The 10,433-nt window shown below is 49.1% G+C and overlaps 1 protein-coding gene across 2 annotated transcripts in view; it reads left to right on the top strand.

Annotated features, from left to right (window-relative positions):
• The first annotated feature begins 8,712 nt into the window (after positions 1-8,712).
• RUSC2 (RUN and SH3 domain containing 2) overlaps positions 8,713-10,433 on the top strand; it is a 42,416-nt gene continuing 40,695 nt past the window's right edge. Inside the window, exon 1 of one of the 2 annotated variants that reach the window (XM_080940148.1) lies at positions 8,713-8,827. The gene's annotated coding sequence lies outside the window, so the exon portion shown is untranslated. Of the gene's footprint in view, positions 8,828-10,265; positions 10,365-10,433 lie in introns of those variants that run through there. The other variant, XM_080940149.1, reaches the window with a different exon arrangement.

Here is a 10,433-nt window from a genome sequence, read left to right as displayed (position 1 = left end):
AACACAGATGCCCTTGAGGAAACCCTCCACAAACTGTTGCTCTCCGTCCCTTTTATTTATGCATCTTAGTAAAAAGAGATCAGGACCCTTCGGAAACCAGGGCTTCAGCTTCTCTGTTCCCCAGAAAAGGTGAGTAAAGAGGAGACAGCCCCTCAGCCAGGGCTACAGCTTTCCAAGAACAAGCGAGTCCAAGCCTTCCGGCATTTGCTCCCGTTCTTAACCCAGACAGGCACATGCAGAAGCCACGGAAAGGGGTAGAAGAGAAACAGGAAGATGGGGCATAAGAACCTTAGTCTGGGCCCTGTCTCTCCCATACACAGAGCAACCGTAGCCCTTCCCAGACTCCAGGTGACCCTGTTCCCACCTGGCACTATTCTCAGACTTACCTGGGAGATTCGGGGTGCCAGGGTGAGTATTTTGTTGGCTCTGAGTATCGAAGAAGGAGGTAGCGGTGAAGAGCTGGCTGTAAGAAACTGAATGAGAGTTTCTTGGACCAAATAGGAAAAAGAAGAAGAAGAAAGGAAGAAAATGAAGGCAGGTCCTGCCCGGATAGGACAGCTCAATGTTCTGCCTTCTTGCCCTCTGACCCCTTTGATCTAAGAACTGATGCTTATCCAGGCATTAGGAACAAAAGGGGAATAAATGTGGAACAAATGTAGGGGTTAAACAATCATTTCTTAAGGGACCATTTGTCTTCTATAAAGTTATTTTGAAAAGCAATTATACATGCTTTGTATGTACTTGAGAAACTGTTCCTAAGAAGTCTGTGGCGGAATAAATGGAGAAATAAATCGCTCATTTTGAAGCGGAGACATGTGTATGTTCTGTTGGGGCCCTGGTGAGAACAACATAACCTGGGGACCGTCATCATGAAGCGTTATGAATATAAGGACATCTCACGGGCGCCTCATTCCCTCCCCTCTCTGTCAGCCCCACTCCACATTTCTGCCCCTAAAATCAATGGTGGCCGTAGCCCAACCACACATTTTAAGTACATAGTTCTATCCTGTTCACACAGCTTCAACATGTGTCCTGAGAGTTCAACCCTAGGTTTTACATTTTCTGTGTATCTTAAGTAAACCTGTGACTTCCCATGCCAATAGAACAATATCCTCAACTCAATAGTCCCCATCTCTCCCTAGATATTAGTGAACTGAATCTGAGGACCTTTCCTTAGTTACTTAGTCAAAATGTAAACTCAACGTGCCCAACTTAAACTGACCACTCCCCACCCTCCCCCACAAATGCCAGGACACCGTGAGCATCACCTGTCGCCCAAGTCAGACGTTCACATCAGGGCACAGAAAGTCCTCATCCTCATCTCTTGGTTTCTGTTCCTTCCAGTTACTCTAATACCTTTGCTCAGAATTATACCACCTCTTATCGCACAAGCACATGTGTCCACGAGCGTGCACACACATCATACACACACACATGCACACACATACATGCATGCACACACACATGCACACACACACACAGCCTGTTTCTCTGATTCTTCTCCATCTAAAGCATCCCCATTACTATCTCCAGATTCATCTTCCTGAAAAGAGAGTTTGTTCATACGTATCCCCATCTTAGCTCTCTGCGTAACTTAAATATATACTCTGATGTCAGTTTCCTCTAGCCCTGTCCTCCATCCCTCCTCCGTCTGCCTCTCATGCCGCTGCTGGTTCCCTGTCATCGTGAACATAGTGTTTGTACCCTCAAATGCTTTTCTCCACCCTCTTTGTTACCTAGTGAACTTAATACTTCTCCTTACAAACTCGGACTCACTGGAACCAGATATAATCTGTTAGCTTATTAAATTCCACTGAGTTGTCCATCACATGACTTCAGCTGACTAAGGGACTCCCAGGCTAGTCTAGAACCTTAAACTAGCCTAGTCTGGCCTTAAACTCATGATCGTCTTGCCTCCCAAGTGCTGGTAATATAAGCGTGTTCCCAGCCCAGCACTTGCCCTAATTTCTTGGTGTGACTCTATCCCTGTCCTCTTTGTTTCTGTTCATGCCTTTGTCTGTGGTACTTATCAAAAGACATTGTATTCATGGTTTGCTTCCTGTCAGATGAATGGGCAGATGGGGGGTGACTGAAGCCGCTGCCCCGCCTTGTGTATTTTTAATGTGTGGACGCCGGGGGAGAAGTGTGCACGCAGCGTGCACCCTTGCATGTGGAGGCCTGAGGACAGCCTCAGGCGTCATTCTTAGCCATGCTGTCCAACTCCTTTGCAACCTTTTATTGGCCTGACGTTCCCCGGTTAAGCTTGGCTGACTAGCCCGCCAGCCCCAGGTTTCAGCACGTCTCCAGTACCCTAAGGCTAGCATCTCAAGCAGGCACTGTCACAGCTGTGGTTGGAACTTCTGCATGGGTTCTGGCATGGAAGTCAGGTCTTCATGTTTATCAGGCAAGCACTTTACCAACTGAGCCCACTCACCAGACCTATTTCTGTTTGTTTGTTTGTTTGGGGTAGGATCTCGTTCTAGCCCAAGCCGACTTGGAACCAAATCTATAGCTCAGGACAGCTTTGAACTCACAGGTTGAAGCTCTCACATGAGTAGGAGAAACCACCACAAGCCCATCCTTTGTCTAGCTAATACTTACCTGCTCTGTTTGGGTCAATCTTGTTACCTTCACTGTCAGCACAATCTCCTATTCTTTGGGCTGATCCTTACGTTGAAGAAACTTTCCCACACGTTAAACTGATCGCTTATAGACCTATTTTAATGATGGCTTGCTTCTCAGGCTTTTTACCTAGGCCATGAAAGACCTCCCAGGGGAAAGAACTGCATGCTGGTTTTGTAGAGGGTTGTTTTATGTACTGCTTGATTCTCACCATCCTACAGAAGCCAAACACTTCATGTTTTTCATTGCTTACTTTTCTTAAACTTGATTCGTGCATTTTCCTTCCAAAATGAAACTCATCCTATAGGCAGTTTCCAGTCATTTTTTGGTGGCACGTGGTCACTCACGACCTCCCACATGAGCATCTGTAAAAGTAGAGTTTGGACCAGTGTTATCCTCAGAGCTCCTGAGCGGTCAGCACCCCCTTTTGGTACTTCATATGCATCTTAGCTCTTCAAGCCTTAGTCTCTAAAGAAGAGCCAGATGTCAAGTGCCACATTCAGGAGTGTGTGGGCAAAAAAGTTTGTGACTCATCACTGCCCTGAGTACTTTGAGGAAGGGACAGAGATGTCACATCTTTGGGGGGGAACAATTAGTGGGCTTTAAATTAGTCCTCAGTTCAGTCCAGGTTGAGAAAGATATGAGGAGATATTTGGGAAGAGTGTAGATACAATCGATAGATATGAGCAGGGAGCACAAAATATGGACAACCTACTTATTACTAGAAAGTCTTTTAGAAAGCAAAATAGATTAGTAATCTTCCCTGTGCCAGAGCAGGAAGTGTGACTGCTCTGTACTCCCAACAGGTCACATGCACAGCCACCCAAACACACACACACACACACACACACACACACACACACACACACACACACCAGTTCATTTTAATATGTTGCAACTAGCTTAATGACTAGCATTTCTAATCCTTCCCACTGCTCGAAAACACTTCCCTCTGGTCCTCCTGAGCTGCTCCTGAGTTAACATCTTCTAGAATCTATATTTCATCTCTGTTACCCCAAACACAACCGGGAAAGTGGCCACATCTGCTCACATGTCAGCGGGCCTTAAGGTCTGGTCTTTCTTCTTCCCTGTCATGGCAATCTCTCCATCCCTGAGGAAAAGCTAAGTGTAGATACTTGCTGGGGTCTAGAAGCACTTTGTGACAGCATACACCAGGTCATTCGTGGAATTCAGAGCCAAAGATATAGTCAGAGACAAACATCTTTTCAATTTTTTCGAGATGGAGTCCTACCAGCTTCTCGTAAACCTTCTACTGCAATGGCTCAAGTACTGGAATTGTAGGCCTGTGATCCTATAGGCCTGTGATCCTATATTTAGTCATCAAATGGTTTTATAGTTATCCCTCACTTCAGAAACTCTGTTCTCTGAAGGTTCTAGTTACATAGTCACTCTCTTATAGTTTGCTAGTTAGACCTATAAATGTGGGAGCACCAAGATCTGAGTGCTGGCTGAGACTCTGCAGACACAGTGAAGGGAGGAGCAGGATGTCTGTCACCAGGGAGCATGTCTGTAGTGGACGAGGACATGTAAACATCATCCCACGTCTGGGTTCTGCTGCTGACACTGTAATAGCCCAAACCGAGTACGTTTCCATTTGTTTTAAACAAAGCTTAGTTTGAAATTAGCATAGGACACACACAATGTAAAAAATATGGGGGGGCCTTATTCTGCCGAACAGTTGTGGCCAAAGACTGAGAGGCCACATCTAGTAATGGCTTTTCCTGTTAATAGAAGCCAAAACAGTATACAGCAGGGCCAGGGAGTGTTCCAGCGACCTAGCCAAACTAGCTTTCATAGGGAATCCATTTTTGAGATAAATTATTAACCCATTAATTATTAAAATCCACTTCTGAGGGCAGAGCCCTAACCATATAGGTCTATCTCCTAATACCTCATAATGGAGAGTAATGAATTCTGGGGGACATACCGTTATTCAAAGTTCAGCAGATAGGTGCTGCTCTGATTTTGTGTGTCTGTGCACCACATATACAGTGTCTGTGGAAGCCAGAAGAGGACTGGAGTTCTAGACAGTTGTGAGCAGCCATGTGTGTGCTGGGAACAAAACCCAGACTCTGGAAGAGCAATCAATTCTCTCCAGCCCCACAGCTGCCACTCTTGATAACGAGAGGCTATGGGGTGATAAACTGCCCCTTTATGTTTAGTGGTCCAAGAAGGGTGTCCTGAGACGGTGACAGGATCCGATGGAGGGTAAGGAGGCTTGCCGAGCAAGTCTTCCTACTGAGTTCATTCAAACCCTGGAATCCTTAGAAAGCTGGAAGTCAGAACTGCTTCTGTAAGCCGTCTTCAGCCATGGCATGCCTCTCTCTCTCTCTCTCTCTCTCTCTCTCTCTCTCTCTCACACACACACACACACACACACACACACACACACACACACACACACGGCTTTTCAAATCTATGGAAAGGAGCTGGAATTGGTGGTGCATGCTTTGAACCCCAGCACTCAGGAAGCAGAGGCTGACAGATTTCCGTAAATTCAAGGCCAGCCTGACATAGCAAGTCCCAGGCCAGCCAGGGCGAGAGAGTGCGACTCTGTCTCAACAAAACAAACAAAAACTATGGAAAGGCATTCTGTGCAGAATAACTAGGTAGTGTAACGACCCTAGTATAGCTGTTAACACAGCAAAGGGCTGGGTGGTTAGATGGGGTTGGAACACTGGGAACACAGGGTACAAAGGTGACATCAGGTACACTGTGAGGCAATTATGGTTGTCTTTGTATGGTACAGGAATGGCGTGAGCTAAGGCCATAGCCATGGTGGGAAATCAATAGCTAAAGGATTTATTTCAATTTTATAATTTTATGTTTATGGGTGTTCTGTCTACATGTTTGCACACTGTGTGTCTGGTACCCATGGAGGCTGAAGGCGATGCTGGGTCCTCAGGGGAGGAGAGGAATGACAGAGGTACATGAGCTGCCTGTGGGTCTCAAACCCAGTTCTCTGGAAGAGTGTTCTTGACATCTGAGCCGTCTCTTCAGCCCTCATAAATAGAGGATATATTTTAAACAGAGCCAAAGACCTTTGAGGATTAGCTATGGAAAATATAGGTAACAATTTATCAATATCGCTGATTTGTTCAATCCCTGTCTCTCTGGTAATAAAGAGTATTGATTACACTGACTCCTAGCCTTCCCACACAGTTCCCAGTGAGTAGGAAGGCCTGTTTGGTTGTCTTTGTACCGCCTGACTCTACCGCCTACAGCCATACCTGGCCGGGATGGATATGTAATTCACTGTGGCTTCTGTCCCTGGTAATTAGATTTGGAACTCTGAGAAACCCAGTCAGTGAGTAACAAGATGAAAGCCATGTAAGGTCTGGACAGATCGGGTCAGAGCACCGACTTCAAGAGAACCTGAGTCTGGTTTAACTTTAAGGTATATAACCTGCAGAACTTACTGATTAAATGGGGGGAAATAGTCTAGGATCCCTCCCAGGATCCTAAATGCTGTGTATCCCCCAAACCACTTTGTAAGTATCCTAAAATACTTGATGTTAGGACTTCAGAGGCTAGGGAAGTGTCCCCTATTTATTGGTCCATGTCCGTGTTGAGTAAGGTTTTGAAGAGAAGGGTACAGAGTGCTCTGGTCCCATGACCTTTCCAAGTTTCTGAGGGGCTGTTCGCAGTAGGAGCCTAGCATGCGTAAACTGAAGCGGTTTCCATGTTCTGACTAGCCACAGCAGAGGAGAACGTTCCCAGTTTACTCAGACAAGCTTGTCTCCAGGGAACCCAACTCAGAACGCCCTCACATGGCCTTGTCCGGCCTTGATACGAGGGTTTGCACCTGGTCTTACTGAAGCCACACCACGTTGGTTGATGTCCCTGGAAGTTCTGCTCTTTTGTTGTTTTGTTTGGGAGTTTTGTTTAGGGGGGATTTTTTGTTGTTGATGCTGTTTGGGTTTTTGTTTGTTTGGATAGATGGATGGATGGATGGAAGGAAGGAAAAGAAGAAAAACAGATCTGAGAGGTGTGGGGAGAGGGTCTGGAAAGAACGGAGGGAGGCCAGCTGTGGTCAGATATAATGTATGAGAGAAAAATGTGGGCTGGAGAGATGGCTCAGTGGTTAGAGCACTGACTGCTCTTCCAGAGGTCCTGAGTTCAATTCCCAGCAACCACATGGTTGCTCACAACCATCTGTAATAGGATTTGATGCTTCTTCTGGTGTGTCTGAGGACAGCTACAGTGTGCTCATATGCATTAAATAAATTTAAAGAAAGAAGAAAAGAGAGAGAATGGAGGCCTCAATTCTTGAAAGTACATGACCACTTATTTTTATTTTTAATTGCTTTAAAATTTTTATTTCTATGGGTTTTTGCCTACACCTGTGTCTGTGAACATGTGCATGCAGAAAGACCTGGATTCGAATCCTGGCACCCACGAGGTATCTCACAACCTGTGCTTGGGGATCTGATGCCTATTTCTGGCTCCTTCAGGCCCCAGGTGCCTCCTCTTGCCTCCCCCTTTTGGAAGAGCTACCCCTCTCCACTTCACCCTCGTGCAAAGTCATCACAGTGACTTTGGGACAGGGGGTTGTGGCACTATTTTATCCCAGCACTGGAGAGGCCAGCCTAGTCTCCTTATCCAGGCCAGTCAGAGCTGCACAGTGAGACCTTGTCTCAGAAAACACAAAGCAAGACAGCAGTTCATTGTCTCTATCGTCCGAGCCTGCCCAGCGGTCCCTTCCAGGGTTCTACCATTTCTCACCCCTCAGTGTTATCAGCTGTTCACCCCTTTGCCTTTTCACACCTGCTGGTTCCTTCCTTCTACAGCTGTTTTTGCTTTCTGCTTGTTTGCTTTTTGAGACACTATGTCTGTAGCTTCTATCTGACTGGAACCCACCGCATACAACAGGCTTACTGGTAGATATATTCTCTCTCCCTCCCTCTCCCCGCCCCCACCTCTCTGTTACTCGGATATAGGCCAGATTAGACCAGATTAAAATTAGACAAAGGCGGGTTTTTTAGGAGGCAGTTCTCAAGTGTGTCTACGGACCTCACAGACGGAGCTCAGTGAAGTCACACATGCAGGCTAAAGCAAGGGGGTTTCACAGAGCTTAGGCGAAGAGTGTCCGAACACGGCAAACACCGAGCCCCTGGGTGGGCGCTCTTGCGTGGGTTGCGGGAAACAGAGATGACATATTAGCCCGGAGTTTTCTCCAAGTAGAGGGAGGGCAGGGTTGGAGAAAGAGTCGGGGGTGCCCAGCTTGTGTAGGGGATGAGCAGAGGGTCCAGCCTAACACCTCAAACTCACAGAGACATGTGACACTGTGCCCAACGCATGTTCACCTCTCACTCATTCTTTAAGACTCAATTCCCAGCATTTCTGTGACTGCAAGGCAGTGTGACTTTAACCTGCTTCCTTGGCTGGCCTATTAAGGCTGCGATTCCTAAAGGTCGGGGTTCTCAGAAGCTTGCGGTTTCTAGAATGGCTGCTGCTCAGTGGGCTTCCGATAACTCCCTCAGAATGACTGTCCCTGCCCGCTCCACCAGAAGCATCAAGGAGGCACCGGTATCCTTCATGTACCCAGCACGGCACGCGCCGCCCTCCGAGGCAGCAGGAGTGTGGGTGCCAGATTTCACCGACTGTGCATGAGGTCCTTTTTGAAAATACCAAAGCCGGAGAGCCATCCTGCCCCACACCACACCCCAGTGGCCGAGTCCACTGGTCTCAAGGGAGGCCAGGCTTTCGCCTTTTGTCCTTGTTTTTTTTTTTTTTTTTTTTTTTTAACATTTTTTAAAGCATTTCTTCACGACGTCCTCCTGAAATCCACGGCGTGGCTCGGGGGGCCACACGCACTTGCTCCCCGGGTCTGCGCACTCGGCTCCCCCAGCTCGAGCGCAGGGCGGCGCCACTCGCCGCCCGCTGGCTCCGGGCAAAGCTGTGCGCGTGACTCGCGCAGTGCGCAGCGCCGCAGCCGGGGAGGTGGGCGCGCCCGCGGGCTTGGCGGGCCGAACCAACGCGCCTCGCGGAGGGGCCGCGCGAGGGCTGCCCAGAGCGGACCATCGGCACCACGCCTGCAGGGGGCGCCGGGCGTTACCAACGCGCGCAGCCGAGGGGAGCGCAGGGCAGCGCCGGCGTGGGCTGCCACGCGACCCCTGCAGGCGCCGGGAGGCGCGAGACAACGCCGCCTGCGCCGGGAGCCGCGGCCGAGGCGAGAAGCAAGGTAGGCGCGTCTCTCCCGAGGCGAACCGGGACCCTGGACACCCACTGCCTCCCCATTGCGAGGGGTCCCTCGGGACCGGGCCTCGGCCTGCCAACCCACCCTGACCATCGCCGGGCGCCCTGCCTGCCTGCCCGCCCCGCCCTTGCGCCTCCCTTCTGCACCCTCTGATCCCTGGCTCTGCTGCAGACCCTGCTGTTGGGAGGTCCAAGGAACCTTCCAGAAACCCAGCACCAGCCAGCCCTTCGGGCACCATCCCAAGTCCACCCCCAACCGTCTCCTCAAACTGACCCCCTTACCCCCGAGACGCCCAGACCGGCTCGTGCCAGCCATCGCGGAACCCACATCTGTGTCCTTACGGTGGGAGCACAGCTGCCTGTCATCTCCCGCAGTGACCTCAATGGGTCCTCTGCGCCCTCCGTGCCTTTGAATCCTGGTTCCCAAGTTGGTCCTTGCCTAGCGCCAGCATCATTCCTCCCTCGTTCTCACCTACTTTTATCTGGGGGAAACCTTTTCTTCTCCATTGCCCCATTACTACCCTCACCTGCCAATGGACAAGGTGATCCAGTTGTTATAGACTAGCTGTGGATTCCCAAGGTGGCCCTGCAGACACGGAGAGGGCCTGTTTCCCCAGTCCCTAGCACAGTGTCTGGCACATAGTAGCATGAACTAAATACTTTACGGGCAGATGAATGAATGAATGAATGAATGAATGAGTCCAATGCAGGGGCTGCAGGGCAGGATAGGTGTGTCTAGTTACATAAATCAGGAAGAGGGATTAGTTCAGTCTTTCGGCCTAGGAACACACATCATTTGTTCTTCCAGATTCATTTGTACTAGGACGTCTATGTATCTGCTGTTCATGTTTTTGTTTTGAAGGCAGTCTTAGGGCTGCAGAGATTCTTGTTGGATAGTTCCTTAGAGGTTACCCAGATAATCCTGAAAGAGCTTTGCCAGGGTTACAGCTCCTCCTCCTTGGAGACTAGACGCTCGCCCTGGGGCCAAATTCTAGAGCCAGCCTAGAGTCTGACTCTGTAGCTGGGGCTTCAGGCAGGTTGAAGGAGTGAAAAACCTTGGTTAGGGTTCGGGTTCGGGGATCTGTTTTGGGCCCAGACTTAAAGGAAAGCGGGCGGTGTTGCTGGGCGAGGCAGTAGAGCTGAGAAATGGTGGCCGTTCATGAGCTCGGAAACTGTGTCTGATGGTAACATTCCAACGCGTCCCTTCCGGGGCCCTGTAGACAAGCAGTAGTGTGGCTTCAGGGGAGGAAGCCCTCTAAGCACTATATCCAGTACCCCTTCCTGCTGCTTGGCTTTGGGCACTTAAAACTGTGTTCCTTGATGCTTTTCTGTTTTCTCTATATGATGTTGGACGGCACTTTGGTGGTTGTTGTTGGTTGTTTGGTGGGCTTATTTTGTTTTGTGCTGTCTAACTTTGTAGCTCTGGCAAACCTTGAACTCAGAGACATCCTCCTGCCTCTGCCTCAGGTAATGAAATTAAAGGTGTGGGTCACCACACCCAATTTGACCTTCACTGTTTGAAGGTAAGCCTACCTTGGAGTTTTTTTGTTTGTTTTTTCTTGTCTGTGTCTGCTTTGATTGTCTCAGCCTTT

The sequence above is a fragment of the Micromys minutus genome (assembly GCF_963924665.1).
Source record: "Micromys minutus genome assembly, chromosome: 28".
Classification (NCBI taxonomy): Eukaryota; Metazoa; Chordata; class Mammalia; order Rodentia; family Muridae; genus Micromys; species Micromys minutus.
The sequence above is the reverse complement of the archived record's forward strand: the minus strand, read 5'-3'. Positions and strand labels throughout refer to the sequence as shown.